Source organism: Oncorhynchus clarkii, chromosome 9 (genome assembly GCF_045791955.1).
Source record: "Oncorhynchus clarkii lewisi isolate Uvic-CL-2024 chromosome 9, UVic_Ocla_1.0, whole genome shotgun sequence".
Taxonomy (NCBI): domain Eukaryota; kingdom Metazoa; phylum Chordata; class Actinopteri; order Salmoniformes; family Salmonidae; genus Oncorhynchus; species Oncorhynchus clarkii.
Window position 1 is genome coordinate 45,923,606 of NC_092155.1, and position 18,719 is coordinate 45,942,324.

Here is an 18,719-nt window from a genome sequence, read left to right on the forward strand (position 1 = left end):
TGACCATTCAAAATGATGACATAAAAAAAATCGAATTTAAGGTAAAGTAAAAAATAATAATAGCCTACTATTGTTATGATTGGCTATTTATTAGCCTATTTATTATAACATTCATATGATTATGAGGAATATTATGGCTTTAATGTTGCCATTGTTTTTCTCATTATTATTGTTATAACCTAATGATGAATTACGAGAAAGATATGCCCTGATTTTAACTCTCTATATTCTATTACAGATAGGCCAAACTCAGAAGATGATTATTTACAATTGATGCAATGGATGTCTTATTGGCATTGTGTTCAAATGTAGGTTAATCAAATGCCAACTTTTTCCAGTTGCATTTACGATAGCTCTCCGTATGAAAACATAACGTTGCACACACATGCTTTGCCTGCGAGCAAGCCACACGAAAACGGCAGCTGTTAACGCATGCAGCAGCCTACTCTCAACAGACGAGACGACGAGTAGGCTACAGAACCGGGCTAGTTTTCATTCATTGTATTTCTATAGGAAGCATGTATAAGTAAGTTAAGGTTTTTCTACTTGAAAATATGCCTTATTTCTGCACCCCTATCATCTCTGTGAACTATGGTGCGATGTAATGAATGCAAACATCCCATCGCCATTTTTGGCACAAGGGCTACAGGTAAAACCAGCGAGGAGGAGAAATAGATTGTGAATTTCTAATGTAAGTATGACTTTGCCTTCCACCTGTTTTACGTGCAGCATGCATGGCGTTCAGACGCTCAGTGTATGAAAGCAGGCGTCTGTTGATCGTCGCATGCATATATTAACGGTCAACGTTAGGAGTGTGCCTTCGATGTCAGTTGGAGGTTAGGCTATATATTGTGTAGCTTAATCTGCAGCTCATAATGCAGCTAAGCAATTGAAATAGGTAAGTCTGAGCGACCTTATGTATGAATGAATAAAATATTTACGGTGAACTATATGGATGTTGAACGAAAGAAAGGATAATATTTCTAGATGATTTTCAAGTGACAGTAGTCTAGTGCTGTGTTAATCTACATGTAGGCTAGGTTGGTATTTCTGTGCAATTGAAGCAGTAAAGAGAACAGACAAACAAATATCAGAAAAATATACCTGGCAAACAAAAGTATTTTTATTCGGCATTGGCCTAATGCATTATTTGCATTTGAAGTTAATTTCATTATGTGTCCTATTGCATGCAGTTATTTGACAATTATTAAACCATATTACTGTATCGTTGTTATTATAATAATAATATGAGTATTGTGCTATATTGTAAGAACTATTATTATTATTATTAATATTATTATTAGCAACAACAGACGCCACATTTTTATGCACAGGCCTACTGCATGTAAAACCAAATGTTGTTCATAAAAAAAGCATGTCGAAATAGATCGTTTTGAAACCTTTTTGAGAACATTGACCTAGAAAAGAAAGGAGTTGCATGATCATAATCAGTTGTTTTACCAGGCATTTTGATCTCGGAGCGAGTTCCATTTTGTGATTTGTAAATGGGAAAATAGAGTGCCTCTTCGGGAAGATAGACGGGTTAAGACCTTTAACCAATCTCCCGTGGGACAACGCGTGCATGTGATCACAGCCTTGATTGAACATCAAGAAAATGATTATTATTCATTTATTATTCATGTATTATTACTTATTACAAGTGTATTATTACTTTTGTTTTTTATTAATGGACTATTACGGTAGTAATTGGGCATAAAATGGAATAAGAAACGTGCAGACTGTTGAATATTCACTAAAAAGGCCTACTGCAATTGCATATTAAATCCGTTGCGTGATACTATAATTACATTTAAAAAAAACATACATCAGCACAGGACTACAATTACTTCAACCATAATTGATAACTTAAGCAAATATTAAATAATCAACCATTTGTTTCAATGTGCAATACAAGTTCAAATGAAATGTCATGTGGTTGACTAGGCGTCTACATTTCATATCCCAATAGCAAAACATTTAGTAATTTCAACAATTGATCTAACATTGTTGTTTGTGGAATCGAATCATATGTTGCAAAACAGAATTTTTACAAAGTGGGGTTAAGTAAACATCTTATATATAGCCTAACGGACTGACATTGAGCCAACAATCCTCAGGTGAGTGAGTATTCATTTCATTTACCAATGCTACTTTATTGAGCCAACTCCTGGGTGTGAGTGCGATAGAATGACGACTGGGAACATCAAGTCTTGTTTCAATCGATTTATTGTATCGATAACATTTCCTGTTTAAATGTGAAAAAAATATCCATTCAACAGCATTTGTTTCTTATTTTCCCCCAAATGTTTTCACCAAAAATGTTTTCACCAGCTCTCCAGAACAATTTAAACGTGGGTCGAATCTCTCACATTGGGCTGGACAAATTATTTAATATGGTGCAACACCTTTTTTTAAGAGCAATTAAGCCTAACTGTGATTACGCTTGTAAAGAAAAGTGTTGCTCTTCGGTACCCGTTCATTTGGGGAATAGTTTTCTGCGTCATTTAAACGTCTGCCTTTTACGAGCTCTACGTGGCGGCTGTGTAACCCCGCATTTTTTAGTATTTTCTTTCCAGATTGTTGCGATTTTCCTGCGGTTTTAACACGGGGACGGAGAGAGGCTGGCGCAGACCCCGGAGGAGAGGTGTGCTGCTTCAATCCAGGCCGCAGTAGCAATATCCGTATTTTGGCCATTTACAGGGCATCAATCCAATATGCTAATTAGTCAAAAACAAAAAGTAGCCTATGGCTATTCAGAGCAGCAAACACCACTCTTCGAATTTATTGATCTTAAACGAGGGCCTAAATAAAAAATTATGCTTTCAAACACTATTATTTTGTGCATTTCTATATTTTTTATCTATTAGGCAACCCATTTTATTTATGCTCATCTTTCGGCAAGACCACAGAGACAACATAGTAGGCCTAAGCTTGCACTGAGTATACACTAAAAGGAAAAGGTTCCTGCACTCTTAGAAAAAAAGGTTTCTTATAGAACCAAAAAGGGTTATATCGCTTGCTTCATATATGAAACCGCTAAAAGTTATATTTAGAACCCTTTCTCTAGGGTTTTTGATCAGAACCCTAGAGGTTCTTCACTGAACTAAAATGGTTCCATATAGAACCCTGCATGGTGCCATTTGTGAATTATGATTACTACTATTAAATAGTATTTTTTGTTGTTGCTCAGAATATAATTTAATAAACAATTAAATAATGAACAAAAGAATACCAGCATAGTTTTCAGAATTTGTCATGACATGCAAAATTGCCAGGGAGGCATCTCTTTGTTTGAATGAAGGCCCACGTCAACTCTGGCTGACTTCTTCACGATGCAACTTTGTCCATTAGTTACAGTGAACGACAAAAACGTGTCTTCTGCTCCATTTTCAACTCCCCCAAACAGCAGACCTCACACATACAGTTGAGATGAGCATAGGTTCAAGCTGCAGTGCCCCTGGATGTAGAGCATGTTGTGGGATTAAGGGCCCAACAGTAGGGGAATATTTTAAGGATGTGAACACAGCCCTCCAGTTGTAAGATCAATTCCACCCTTTTTTCCCAGCACCCCATCCGGGATTCGAACCAACCCAGCTCCAACTCCTGCCACAGGATCAAACACCTTAGCCGCTGGGTTACCTACTGCCAGGAGGAAGGAAGTGTGGAATGGAGGAAGTGGTACTCACTAAGCAAGCAGCGAGACGTCCTTTACAGTGGTGCCATGACCCGGATCTACATTGGTGCTCAACTCAACGCTGGGGTTGCTGTTGAGGAAGTTTGAGGGGTGAATGTAGCACATGGGGATGTGTGAAACTTACTCCACAGCCTGAAGTGTCTCACCTCATTGGCAAGCTTTTTGAGGGATCGGCTAAGATGCTTGAGGAGAGCGGCCACATGTGTTTGTGAGGCAGAGATCCCGAGTTCGAGCCTGGTATGGAAGTGGTACTCGCTAAGCAACAGTCCTTTACATATACACTGAATATACAAAACATTAGGAACATCTGCTCTTTCCATGAGACTGACCAGGTGAAAGATATGATCCCTTATTGATGTCACTTGTTATATCCACTTCAATCAGTGTAGATGAAGGCAAAATATTTTTAAGCCATGAGACGGATAGTGTATGTGTGCCATTCAGAGGGTCAATGGACAAGACAAAAGATGTAAGTACCTTTGAACGGGGTATGGTAGAAGGTGCCAGGCACACCGGTGTGTGTCAAGAACTGCAACGCTGCTGGGTTTTTCACACCCAACAGTTTCCCAAGTGTATCAAGAATGGTTCACCACCCAAAGGACATCCAGCCAACTTGACACAACTGTGGGAAGCATTGGAGTCAACATGGGCCAGCATCTCTGTGGAATGCTTTTGACACCTTGTAGCGTCCATGCCCCAATGAACTGAGGATGGTCTGAGGGCAAAAAAACAGGGGGAAGCAACTCAATGTTAGGAAGGTGTCCTTATTGTTTTGTACATAGTGTATATATAGCATATATACTGAACAAAAATATAAATGCAACATGCAACAATTTCAAAGATTTTACTGAGTTACAGTTCATATAAGGAAATCAGTCAAGTGAAATACATGAATTAGGTCCTAATCACATGACAGGGAATACAGATATGCATCTGTTGGTTACAGATACCTTGAAAAACTTGGCTTGGATCAGAAAACCAGTCAGTATCTGGTGTGACCACCATTTGCCTCATGCAGCACGACATCTCCTTCGCATATAGTTGATCAGGCTGTTGATTGTGGCCTGTGGAATGTTTTCCCACTCCTCTTCAATGGCTGTGCAACGTTGCTGGATACTGGTGGGAACTGGAACATGCTGCCATACACATAAACCCAGAGAATCCCAAACAGGCTCAATGGGTGACATGTCTGGTGAGTATGCAGGCCATGGAAGAACTGGGACATTTTCAGTTTTCAGGAATTGTGCACAGATCCTTGCTATATGGAGCTGAGCATTATCAAGCTGTAACATGAGGTGATGACGGCGGATGAATGGCACGACAATGGGCCTCAGTATCTCATCATGGTAATGCAATTGTGTTCATTGTCCGTAGCTTATGCCTGCCCATACCATAACCTCACCGCTACCATTGGGCACTCTGTTCACAATGTTGGAGGAGGCTTATGGTAGAGAAATTAATATTATATTCTCTGGCAACAGCTCTGGTGGACATTCCTGCAGTCAGCATGCTAATTGCACACTCCTTCAAAACTTGAGACATCTGTGGCATTGTGTTGTTTGACAGAAATTGCACATTTGAGTGGCCCAGCACAAGGTGCATCTGTGTAATGATCATGCTGTTTAATCAGCTTCTTGATATGCCACACCTGTCAGGTGGATGGATTATCTTGGCAAAGAAGAAATGCTCACTAACAGGGATGTAAACAAATGTGTACATACAATTTGAGAGAAATAAGCTTTTGAAACATAGGACCAACATTTATATGTTGCGTTTATATTTTTGTGTATGTATGTATGTATGTATGTATGTATGTATGTGCATAAATATATATAAATAAATATATATATATATGCAGTACCAGTCAAAAGTAAATTGTTAGTAAGTTAATTGTTCATTATGAAATGTATAGTATTTTAATATTTGTATTTTTAATATTTACTTATAGCATATTGCCTACCACTAGGTTAGGTTATTTAAATGATAGGCCTACATTAGGCTACTACTCCTAGATAAAGATGGTTATGATAAGAAGTAGTAGGGGATAGTGCCTCCGAACCGTGGCTCCCTTTTCTTTCTCGAATGTCTAAATATTTTTATTCACTCCAGTAGGCAACCAGTTTATTTCACGTCAAGGAATTTATGAATAAATGCTTCAAAGAACGTAGGCTATACAAAAATGTTGTAGTAAGACGAAGTCGGAAATGCAAACTTTATTGTCCCTATAGGATAGAACCACACTTGTAGACAAAAAATGGTTATTCAGGGTTCTACAGTATATAGAACATTTTGGTTCTTTGAATGAGATTAAAGAACCCTTTACTAAAAAATGTGTGTGTGTATGTGTACATGTACATGTACATGTATATATACACACATACATACATATACATACATATATATACATATATATATTTAGTAAAGGGTTCTTTAATCTCGTCCAAAGAACTAAAATGTTCTATATACTGTAGAACCCAAAATAACCCTTCAATGAGTAGGTGTGCCCAAACTTTTGAATGGTACTGTCAAAACTGATGGCAGCTTTGCACACTCTCAACCAGCTTCACCTGGAATGCTTTTCCAACAGTCTTGAAGGAGTTTCCATATTTGCTGAGCACTTGTTGGTTGCTTTTCCTTCACTCTGCGGTCCAACTCATCCCAAACCATTTCAATTGGGTTCAGGTTGGGTGATTGTGTAGGCCAGATAATCTGATGCAGCACTCCATCATCACTCTTTTTCTTGGTCAAATAGCCCTTACACAGCCTGGAGGTGTGTTGGAACATTGTCCTGTTAAAAAACAAATGATAGTCCCACTAATCGCAAACCAGATGGGGTGGCATATCACTGCAGAATGCTGTGGTAGCCATGCTGGTTAAGTGTGCCTTGAATTCTAAATAAATCACAGACAGTGTCACCAGAAAAGCACACCATCACACCTCCTCCTCCGTGCTTCACGGTGGGAACTACACATGCGGAGATCATCCGTTCACCTACTCTGCGTCTCACAAAGACATGGCGGTTGGAACCAAAAATCTCACATTTTGACTAATTTGACCAAAGGACACATTTCCACCAGTCTAATGTCCATTGCTCGTATTTCTTGGCCAAAGCAAGTCTCTTCTTATTATTGGTGTCCTTTAGTAGTGGTTTCTTTGCAGCAATTCAACCATGAAGGCCTGATTCACGCAGTCTCCTCTGAACAGTTGATGTTGCGATGTGTCATTTGGGCTGCAATTCGGGCTGGTAACTCTAATGAACGTATCCTCTGCAGCAGTGACGTGACGGCCCTCATGAGAGCCAGTTCCATCATAGCGCTTGATGGTTTTTGCGACTGCACTTGAAGAAACTTTCAAAGTTCTTGAAATGTTCTGTATTGACTGACCTTCGTGTCTTAAAGTATGATGGACTGTCGTTTCTCTTTGCTTATTTGAGCTGTTCTTGCCATAATATGGACTTGGTCTTTTACCAAATAGGGTAATATTCTGTATACCACCCCTATCTTTTCACAACGCAACTGATTGGCTGAAACGCATTAAGAAGGAAAGACATTCCACAAATGTACTTTTAAGAAGGCACACCTGTTCATTGAAATACATTCCAGGTGGCTATATCATGAAGCTGGTTGAGAGAATGCCAAGAGTGTGCAACGCTGTCATCAAGGCAAAGGGTACATAGCTATTTGAAGAATCTCAAATATAAAATATATGTTGATTTGTTTAACACTTTTTTGGTTACTACTTGTTTCCATATGTGTTATTTCATAGTTTGATGTCTTCACTATTACTATTATTCTACAATGTAAAAATAAAGAAAAGCCCTTGAATGAGTAGGTTTTCTAAAACGTTTGACCTGTAGTGTATATATATATATATATATATATATATATATATATATACATATATATATACACACACACACATGTTTTAATAAAGGGTTCTTTGGTCTCGTCCAAATAACCAAAATGTTATATACGAACCCAAAGAACCGTTTTTTCTACGAGTGTGAAGGTTCTATCCAATAGGGACAGTAAAGTTCGCATTTCTGAATTTGAGTCTTATTACAACAATTTTGTATAGCCTACGTTCTTTGGAGCATGTATTCATCAATTCAAGTTTAGGCCTTTTGATCAGTGACGTGAAATAACTGGTTGCCTTCTGCCTACTAGAGTGGACAGACATTCGGGTGAGAAAAAGGAGCCACGGTTCGGAGGCACAATCCCCAATAACCATCTTTATCTAGGAGTAGTAGCCTAATGTAGGCCTATCGTTCAAGTAACCTAACCTAGTGGTAGGCAATATGTAAGTATTAAAAATACAAATATTAAAATATTATAGATTTCAGAATGAATAATTAGGCTACTAATTATTTATTATTAATAATGGGCCTATCTATTTATACATTAAGTAATTTAGGTTAATCTAACGATGACTTGGTGTTGGTAATATTAACCACCATAATCTTCATCTTCACCACCACCATCATCAGTAAGGCTTAACTCGGAGGCTACAGTTTTAGTTTCAACCCATCATCGGTTAGTTAAAAGCTTTGAAGAAATTAGAGCTAGAACGGGATCAGGCGTGACGCAGCAGGCCCAGAACCAACAATACATGAATTGGTGTGGTCTGTGGTACGGGTGAAATATTCCCCGACACAGGTTGAAACCCAAGCTTTATCCACGGTGGAAAAAGCATCGGGATTATGCGTAACGCAGAGATAACCGAACTGTAGGCTACATTATAGATATGTGAAATAAAACACCTTGCGGTTGGGATGTGGGACAGAGCGGTCAAACGACATCAGAAGGTGGGGCATATTTGTAGGCTATTATGGGAGTAGCTTATTGTACATTTGTGAACTGCAATTCTGCCAATGTAATGGGAGAGTAAACATGGCAACTGAAGGGTGGTGGAAACTCCAGGTTGACTACCCACACACACAGAGCAGCCTGCCTTCTGCTCTGCTCCCTTCTCTCTCGATCTCATGTGTGCGTGTCCCTCTCTTTCTCTCGCACGCGCATACACGTTTTACTCCTAGACCGCGCTATTGTGACTCAGTGGTCTGCGCAACAAGGAACTACCTACCAGTGACTGTCGAGTGTGAACAATGTGTCGACTCTGGCGATACAGTAACAATTTGTATAAAGGGACGACCTCAGTGGCAAAAATTTAATTAAACAACATATGTGAGGATCAAAGTTTGACCATCACTCACCAATATTTAACCTACATGTCAAGATTTACCAATGTCCTCCGACACAATCTATAATTAGACTATGTCCCTTACAGTTGGGTAAGTGGGGTCCACAGACAGACCACTCCAAGCCAAGGTTTTAGGTTGACGCACTGGAGTGGGCCTTCCCCTGGCGCTGCTCAGACTTGTCCCTGTTTGTACATGGGCTAATGAAGTCCCAAAATCGGCCAGTCAAGTTGCCTTGGTAAATATTATCCATTAATTGGGTTCAAGACCTTGAGCGTCCATGGGAAATGGGAAATCTGACCGCTAAATCCTAAACAATTCTTTCTGTATTTTTCCTGTGTTAAGGCGCAGTCAGCGAATTTCTGACCACATAAGATATTTTAAAAAATATGGAAGATACAAAATGGTTAGGAGGGAGCAATATCATAATATGGTTAGTAAAATATTAGCCTATAGAATTACCCTACATAGGCCTATTTAATCGGTATATCGACATTTCTTGATTAGCCCTATTAGGCCCAATTGAGTAGGCTTACAACCTATTCAGCGAAATAATATTCCACCTGGAAATATTAATTCCATTTAGTTAAGAACATTGCTTAACCTAACTATTTGTATACTAACTGCATGCATGAGTAGTGAGTGACTTGTTTAGGGCAAACTCTTTATGATAAATCGCATTTAGGAGCATAATTGACGTGTATGCCAGATCATGTGGAATAAATAAATAAATACGACTTTGAGACGTGGATTAAGTCATTCGACAGTCAATGATACGTGTAATATGTTTTGATTATCTCTCTCAGGTCTCGGTTCATTAATCCGCCCTTTTCAAAATTCATAGGCCTATACCAAAAAAATGCCAGGTTGAACATCGCGCGCGTGTTCGTTATGAAGCTTGCTTTTCTATAGGCATCTCTGTCCAAAGGCAGGTGTCAGTCAAATGAGAAACATGCTTTGTAAAATGTCTCATAAATTATGTCAATTATAATAGGCCTATATTTTCCATTGCTTTTGTAGCCATATCATGTAGCGACTATTTACAAAATAAATAGCCTACTTAGCTATTAGTGAGTAAAAGAAAAGCAAAGCTGACTGCTGGCCCAATTATCAAAACAAGGTGAAATCCGACTTTTTCTAAGTCTATTAATGGAGAGTTTTGACCATCCTCAATGTATTATATATATATATATATATATATATATATATATATATATATATATATATATATATATATATATATATATATATATATATATTACACATAAAATTGAAAAAAAATAAATTAAAAGCTTTATAAAATAATTTATAAATATATGCTTGCACCAATGCCACCTACACATAAAACAGCACGACAACTGCATCGTGTTAGGCCTACACTATCATTATTGTATTAATTAATCGGTTGTTAAATTGCCGTCCATATCCCTGAAGATCAAAGGAGCGTGGAGTCTAGCCCGGGGCTAGAGAGAAAATTACCCCGGTGTAGAAATGACCCCTTATGATGTAATCAATCAAACGTGTCTACAGGGACACTGGAATCACAGTCTTAATCTTGCACACTAGGGTTTGGGGGAAATACGCTGTCATATTGTAGGCCTACTTCAAAACAATGTCATTATCGATATGCCTACAGTAAGACATAGACTAACACAAATATGTTGGCTTATTTCTTCATCTTCATCATGGAATTATTAATATAGCCTAAATAAAAAAAATATACAACTTAATATCAATATTATTACTAGCCTATAGCTAGGCCTCCTGCTGAACAAGGCTACTGTGAAACGAAATATTATAATGGCGATATTGTCATTTTTGATGATGCTATAGAAACCATATAATTATGTGATCAATTGTCAATCAAATCATTTAAATATCACGGAACCGAACAAGCTGCTCACGGATCTCAAATAAGTACATATTTCGTCCTTACAAACTAGACCAACGACATGCTTTGTCACAGCGATCCATCAAGCTGTGTCCGACTCCTGTCCCAACAAAATATTGTTGTCAACATTGAAATTTCGCTCTCGATCGCTCTATCCATCCATGTATGAAATTAGATGTAGATCTACGCAAATTAGTTCGAATAAGTCACGGATATCCTACAAACCGTTGGTGTGCTTTGAAAACGTTACAATAAACACAATAATATGCTAAAGTATAGGCTACTTACAAGTTTGTGACCTGGTCACAAGTGGACAAGAATCTGTGATTAATTTCGTGTAGACCTACTGTAGTCTACTATGAACCTACAGTAGTAGCCTATACCTTAACGACCTTGTGAGAAGATACACCTAATTGCTAGGATCAATTCCTTTCGCGCATTTTTTTATTGAAAGGCCATGCCAGCTTTGGGTTTGCAAAAATATGCAAAGACCAGTGGTGGAAAAATTACCCAATTATCATACTTGAGTAAAAGTACAAATACCTTAAGATACCTTACTGGCCAGGTCGCAGTTGTAAATGAGAACTTGTTCTCAACTAGCCTACCTGGTTAAATAAAGGTGAAATATATATTTTTTAAATAATAGAAAACGACTCAAGCAAAGGTCCCCCAGTAAAATTCAACTTAAGTAAAAGTCTAAAAGTATTTGGTTTAAAATATACATAAGTATAAAAAGTACATGTAATTGCTCAAATATACTTAAGTATCAAAAGTAAAAGCTAAATTATAAGTCAAATTCCTCATATTAAGCAGACCAGACGGCACCATTTTCTTGTTTTTATTTATTTAAGGACAGCCAGGGGCACAGTCCAACATTCAGACATCATTTACAAACGAAGCATGTGTGTTTAGTGAGTCCACAAGATCAGAGACAGTAGGGATGACCAGGGGTGTTCTGTTGATAAGTGCGTGAAATTGACAATTTTCCTGTCCTGCTAAACATTCAAAATGTAACCAGTACTTTTGGGCTCAAGGAGATTTGTATGGAGTAGAAAGTACAATATTTTAAGAAATGTAGTGAAGTAAAAGTAAAATTAGTCAAAAATATAAATAGTAAAGTGCAGATACTGCCCTATTTTTTTTTTTTACTTTAGTCGTACTTTAAAGTATTTTTACTTAAGTACTTTAAACCAATGGCAATGACAACATTATTACAAGTTATACACTCACGTATCACTTTTGGATATAGCCTACAGTATAGTCCTCATAGCCTATATCAATCCATTACGAGAACTCCCACATTAAAATTGTGGAACAAAGGTTCTGCAATTGAACAAGAGTGCTGATGTGTTGACAAGACAAGTGCATGGCTATAGAGCACGTGTCAAGCTCATTCCACCGAGGGCCGAGTGTCTGCGGGTTTTTGCTCCTCCCTTGTACTTGATTGATGAATTAAGGTCACCAATTAGTCAAGAACTCCGCTCACCTTGTAGTCCAGGTCTTAATTGAAAGAAAAAAACAAAAACTCGCAGAGACTAGGCCCTCCATGGAATGAGTTTGACACCCCTGCTATAGAGGGTCACATGCCCAGAGCAGAGGACAACTGACCGGTTTATGACTAGACAGGCATATATATATATATACAGTAGCTCACACTGTATATGTTCACTGTCATGTCACAGCGGTAACTGGCTTCAGAGAGAAGTCAACCAGACACATGATTCCGTTTAGCCCATATATATATCTGAAACAAAGCATATTACATTTATTTCTTTAAAAAAAGCAGAAGTCTGTGGTCTAATTCCTTTAAAACTTCAATTTTAACAATGAAATGCTGATTTTTTTTGAATGTTTTTTTTAATCATTACAATTCAGCGATTTTAAATAATGTTCCTGCATTGACTAAAATCAAAATATTGATGCACACCTCCAGATATTGATACACACATTTCAACCTGTTACTATCATATAAATAAATCACCATAGCCATCTGAACGTCAGAAAATATCCAAATATTTGTAGATTTTCACCTCCTTATCCAAAATGGGCCACATTATCGATTTTGATATTAATATCCCCCCATATTATATCTAATGGTTTAACATCTTACAGGCCTTTTCCACTGGGAGGTGCTTGGCCTGGTGCTTGGCTCAAAGCCTCAGACTTTAGTGCTTCAATGGCTGAGACCAACAAAAACAAGCTGAAGGCTGGGCTGACTTACTACTCTAACCAGACCGAGTTTCTAGTGGAAAAATAGCATTAGTGGTGGAAAGGGTGTTTTAGTATTTCAGCACAGACATGATTGAATCAACAGAAAAGGGCATCGCTCCCATCTTTACTGTACTGTGGGTGGAATTCAATCATTGCAGATACAGATTTTCTAAACTTAAGTTTCAGAGGTGCGTTTGATTTGCACAGCAGCATGTCCCGGATGGAGGGAGCGGACATTTGATTTAGAAACCAGCAGTCCCGTGGCGTGATCTGTTCAGTATAGCAACGACTCTAGCTGAGAAGACATACAGAACTGAGAAGCTGAGAAGACATGCAACAGGACTGTATATTCCCAAATCAAGATTCTAGGACAGAGATGCAAATCAAACACACTTCTGAGCTAGCATTTCTTATTGGACAAGGGAGTCCCTGCCAGTTTACAGTCCCTTTTTGTTCAATTTGGTGCCTAATAAATACCACCCTGGATCCCATTCCCAGAGGTGGTGCATGGTGGTATCTAGTAATGACTATATAGATCCCAAGCTCTTGTTGAGATACACTGTAAATGCTTTTGCATTTTAGTAATATGCTCTCAATGCCAGTCCAAAACGGCAACCGCAAAGGATTCAAGAAACAGGTTTTTAAAAAGCACACAGGATAATGGGGCGTACACCCAGCCAAACAAGCCAGAATTCAAACTTTAGCTCCAGAGACACAAATCTTCAGCAATAAAACAAACTTTAAACCACTACACATAGGCTACAGTGTTCGCTTCACATATCACACTTACAAAAAAAACACAACCAAGAAACACAAAAACTTCATCCCTCAAAACAAAACCAAAAATAGTCTTTGACACACAAATGCGTCCGCATGTGGCTAACAAAAGCGGGAAACCGTTTCAATTTGCTCCTGTTATTTTCTTATTCGCTCTCCGCAGTTGTAAAAGAAAAAAAATGACACTTCCACACGGCTCGGCCTTATTTAGCAGTTTATTTTTGCACTAGGGTTTCATTAGAGGCCGGTCCATCTGCGGAGGAGAGGAGAGAGGTGGTGTGCTACTAGCCGCCTGACAGAATGATTAATAGGGGTTCTGGGGCCGGGCTCAGGCGACACATCAAAAACAACACCGCTTCCACAGGCCTCACCGCCACTTCCTGTGGAGGGCCCCCGCCGCAAATGAAGTGAGAGGAGGGGGGTGGAGGTAGTATTGGTGGTGGGTGAACAAAACGACGTTAATGAAGTTCCACCAATCTCCCTCTCCATCTCCTTGAGACAGCCCAGGAGTCATCTTTAATTAGGGCTTGTTCGTTGCCACCCGGGGGGAGGAGGGGTGGATGCGGAAGGGAGAAAATACGTTTAAAAATAAAAAGTTCTGGAGAGGATTTAAATGCACTTAAAAGGGCTGAAACTGTTTGTAGGATGAGCATCAGGCAATTACAGAAACGTTGGATACCTGCACACAACAGACAAATATTGTTTTTGGACCAGTTTGAGTCGTGACACAGTCATTAGCAGGACTAAACGGTGGTGACGATGATGGGATAGGTGTCGCTGAGAGGAGAAGACCAACGCCGAAAATCAACAACACACTAGAACTAGGAAACGTCCAAACTAAGACAGCAAAATAACCTAGAAGGCTTCGCTGACAAATTCTCTGAGGAAGTAAACTGCTGTTTAGGTAAAGTGTGGTGTCTATGGTGCCACGGGAAAGGAAAACATGTCAAATCAAACCACCCCTGTATTAACTTTACCACCTCAGAGTTAAAGCAATGTGTTGGTTTGTGAGTGTTGAACAAAGACAGCCACCCTGTGTAAGCACACACATATCCGTTTGTGTCTCACTGACGGAGAGCTGCTTTAATAAAACACCAAGCATGCAGGTCTCTGGAAATGAACCATATTGTCATCCTCTTGCTTTTTCGAGATGGGAGAGGTGCACACTTAATGCCGGAGCATGCTTAACATTTCCATTACCGCTCGGAACACCCAAGGTATCCTTTTGAAGCGGTTAATTGTATTAGCAGGGTTTATTAACGTGCGTGAACAAATTGTTACCACTTGGCCCTCTCCTTTTCTCTTCTTCACTCTGCAGCAACGCGCACGCAAACACAGGGGATAATAATAAACAGCCTTTGGAACAGACACTGGCGCTGTTAACCGAGGGCGGGCGTCTTGCTGCTTTTTGTTGAGACATGGAGGTTTGGTGAGTGTCTGCTAAACTGATCAGCCCGTAGTTGGGCTGAACGGTATACTAGCATGTGGTATTGCTAATGGCTCATCACCGGGTTTTATTGGCCCGTGGCTTCTTCTCTTGTTTGTGTTATTATGGAAATGAGCTCATCTGTGCCCCAAATTAATCATTTATGAATGTAAAGTAATTGAGAGAGAGAATGTGTGCATATTGGTGGTATGCTAATAAAATTGTGACTCCCGACTAAAATTCAATCCGGCTGTCCTTTCTTGCTTTTTTTATGAGGCCAATATATGTCAACACACTGACATTCACCATGCGTTGAAACTCCACTGAACAAAAATATAAACGCAACATGTAAAGTGTTGGTTTCATGAGCTGAAATAAAAGATCCCAGAAATGTTCCATGCACACAACAAAAAGCTTATTTCTCGAAAATGTCCTACAGGATTCCTGCAGGAATTCAAACGTTTGTGAAGGAAATGTGCAGGTGTCCTGAAGGAATCCTGTAGGATTGACACAATCCTGAAGGAAACATCCCTGATGCTCCTGCAGAAGTATGACTTGTCCTGCAGAAATGTATAAAATCCTGCACAAACATGACCGAAACCTGCAGGACATGACAATTCCTGCAGGATAAGGCAATTCCAGCAGGACCAATTCCAGCACGAATCCTGCAAGATTTTGATATTACTAGGGCCATATCAGCTAGTCAAACTACCGGAGGAGATAAAGTGGGTGTGGAGGTGAGTGCACATAATTTTGTATATAGCTAGCTAGTTTTTTATTTAAAAAAACGTTACAATTTACAACAAGATGAATGGTCATGTGACATCTTGGTCACAATAGCAACAGTTGACAGCTGGCAGTTGAGGAAATGGCTGCCAGTCAGTTTAGCTAGCTAGTTCAAGTACTGCTAATATTACTCTCTTTTTTTTTTTTTACAGGTAAGGAGTCAGAGAAACATACTAAGATTACAACAAATGTTTATATGAACATGTTATGGGTAGCATCGTTATTTCTTTAATGTGTTGTGTTGTGCAGAATATTGGTTATGATTAAGTTAGCTAGCATGTTCTCTGCCACTGGCTGTTAGCTAACTAGCTTTAAAGAAACAGTTTAAAACTCTTGCTTCCATAGAAAGGGACAAATGAGGTATGATATCCCTCCTGCCATGTCTCTTTAGTACTGTTGTCACAAGTTAGGCTATCATTTTTAAATGTTTTGAAACGGATGGTGATAGATTTGATGTTTTGAATGACTAGGCTAATGGCTTCTTGGCAAGCACTTGACGGCAGTAATCAAGTCACATGACATGTAAATAAGGAAGTGATTTCATTTAAATAATAAAGTTGAGTTTAAAACATTGGATATGTTCCAAATTGCATACTTGCGTTCTCTCAAGGGTGATCTTCCAAGAACACCTGAGAGAGCATACATTCTATTATAGGAGAGCGCTTAAAATCTGCAAAATATGAAACGTACTTTGACGTGCCCTCTAACCTAAATAGGAAACTGCATCCTCACACAGCCAGTGTCAACAAAGCTAGCTTTTAGGTTAGCTAGCTTTTTCTGTTTACATTGTAGCAAATGCAGCGTTTTTTTATTTATTTTTATTCACTACTGTTCAAAGATTGAGTCACGTAGAAATGTCCTTGTTTTTGAAATAAAAAAAATGTCCATTAAAATAACATCAAATTGATCAGAAACAGTGTAGACATTGTTAATGTTGTAAATGATTTTTGTAGCTGGAAACGGCTGATTTTTCAAAACGGAATATCGACATAGGTGTACAGAGGCCCATTATCAGCAACCATCACTCCTGTTCCAATGGCACGTTGTGTTAGCTAATCCAAGTTCATCATTTTAAAAGACTAATTGATCCTTAGAAAACCCTTTAGCAATTATGTTAGCACAGCTGAAAACGGTTGTCCTGATTAAAGAAGCAATAAAACTGTCCTTCTTTAGACTAGTTGAGTATCTGGGGCATCAGCGTTTGTGGGTTCGATTACAGGCTCAAAATGGCCAGAAACAAAGACCTTTCTTCTGAAAATCATCAGTCTATTATTGTTCTGAGAAATGAAGGCTATTCCAAGCGTGAAATTGCCAAGAAACTGAAGATCTCGTACAACGCTGGGTACTACTCCCTTCACAGAACAGCGCAAACTGTCTCTAACCAGAATAGAAAGAGGAGTGGGATGCCCCAGTGCACAACTGAGCAAGAGGACAAGAACATTAGAGTGTCTTGTTTGAGAAACGGACACCTCACAAGTCCTCAACTGGCAGCTTCATTAAATAGTACCTGCAAAACACCAGTCTCAACGTCAACAGTGAAGAGGCAACTCCAGGATGCTGGCCTTCTAGGCAGAGTTGCAAAGAAAAAGCCATATCTCAGACTGGCCAATAAAAGATTAAGATGGGCAAAATAACAGACACTGGACAGAGGAACTCTGCCTAGAAGGCCAGCATCCCGGAGTCACCTCTTCACTGTTGATTTTGAGACTGATGTTTTGCGTGTACTATTTAATGAAGCTGCCAGTATAAAACTTTCAGCAAACCTAGTACATACAATACTTGCGATTTCACATTCCCAGGTTTGGAATCCCACTTGAAAAATGACAATTGACTTCCGTACTCGCTATACGCTCTTATTAGAACACAAGCATGCAATTTGTAACACATGTTTATCAATGAAATATTGCAGCATTTTCACTGAAATATATTCCGTCTCAATTCTACACATTTCACCACTACCATGTGAGTTATCTTTTCCTTTACAGCTTAGATCACAGGGAGCACAGAAAACACAAACATACACCTAGTATTTCACTGGAATTCTTTACCGTGTATTTCTAGTAGTTTAGCAGGCCACCATACCGCATTAGAGTTGTTAAGTTAATGAGAAAACAATACATTTACTAATTAAACGGTTTCTGATTCTTTTGCTCATTTGCAGCTCCATTTGTCCAATAGGTTGTCTTTTGCTACTACAATATATCATTTGCACTATTTTGTTGCTGTTTTTCATGTAACACACAGATGTTCTGTAGTTATATTCTGAACATTGCCCCTCTCATCTCTCTCCTGTCCTCCCCAGTTAAGACAGAACCTGTTAAACAACAGTGAGACTGACTAACACAGAAGGCAGCACTGGACAGCCATGCAGGTGAAGGTAACACCACAGTTTCAGCCTCTCATTTCTCCCTTTAAAACAGAGCCTAAGTCACACATGCATACTCAGATGTTGGTATACAAGCCATATTAAAACCAACTATCCCCAAGTTTACAATTTCAGACGTCCGTTTCCCTTCACACCAATACTCAAACTGTTCATGTGATGTTACCATTACTCTCACTCTTGTTGCAAAATATGCTTTTACTTACAATATCTATTCAAAAATATTTTCTTTCTCCTAGGAATCATCTTTTATGCAGTGATGGTGAAATGGACAAACGCACACATCAGCTGTTGCTTCATTGAATAATAAAATTGCCATGCAATCATATCTTGTGTAATCTGTCCATTCTTTTG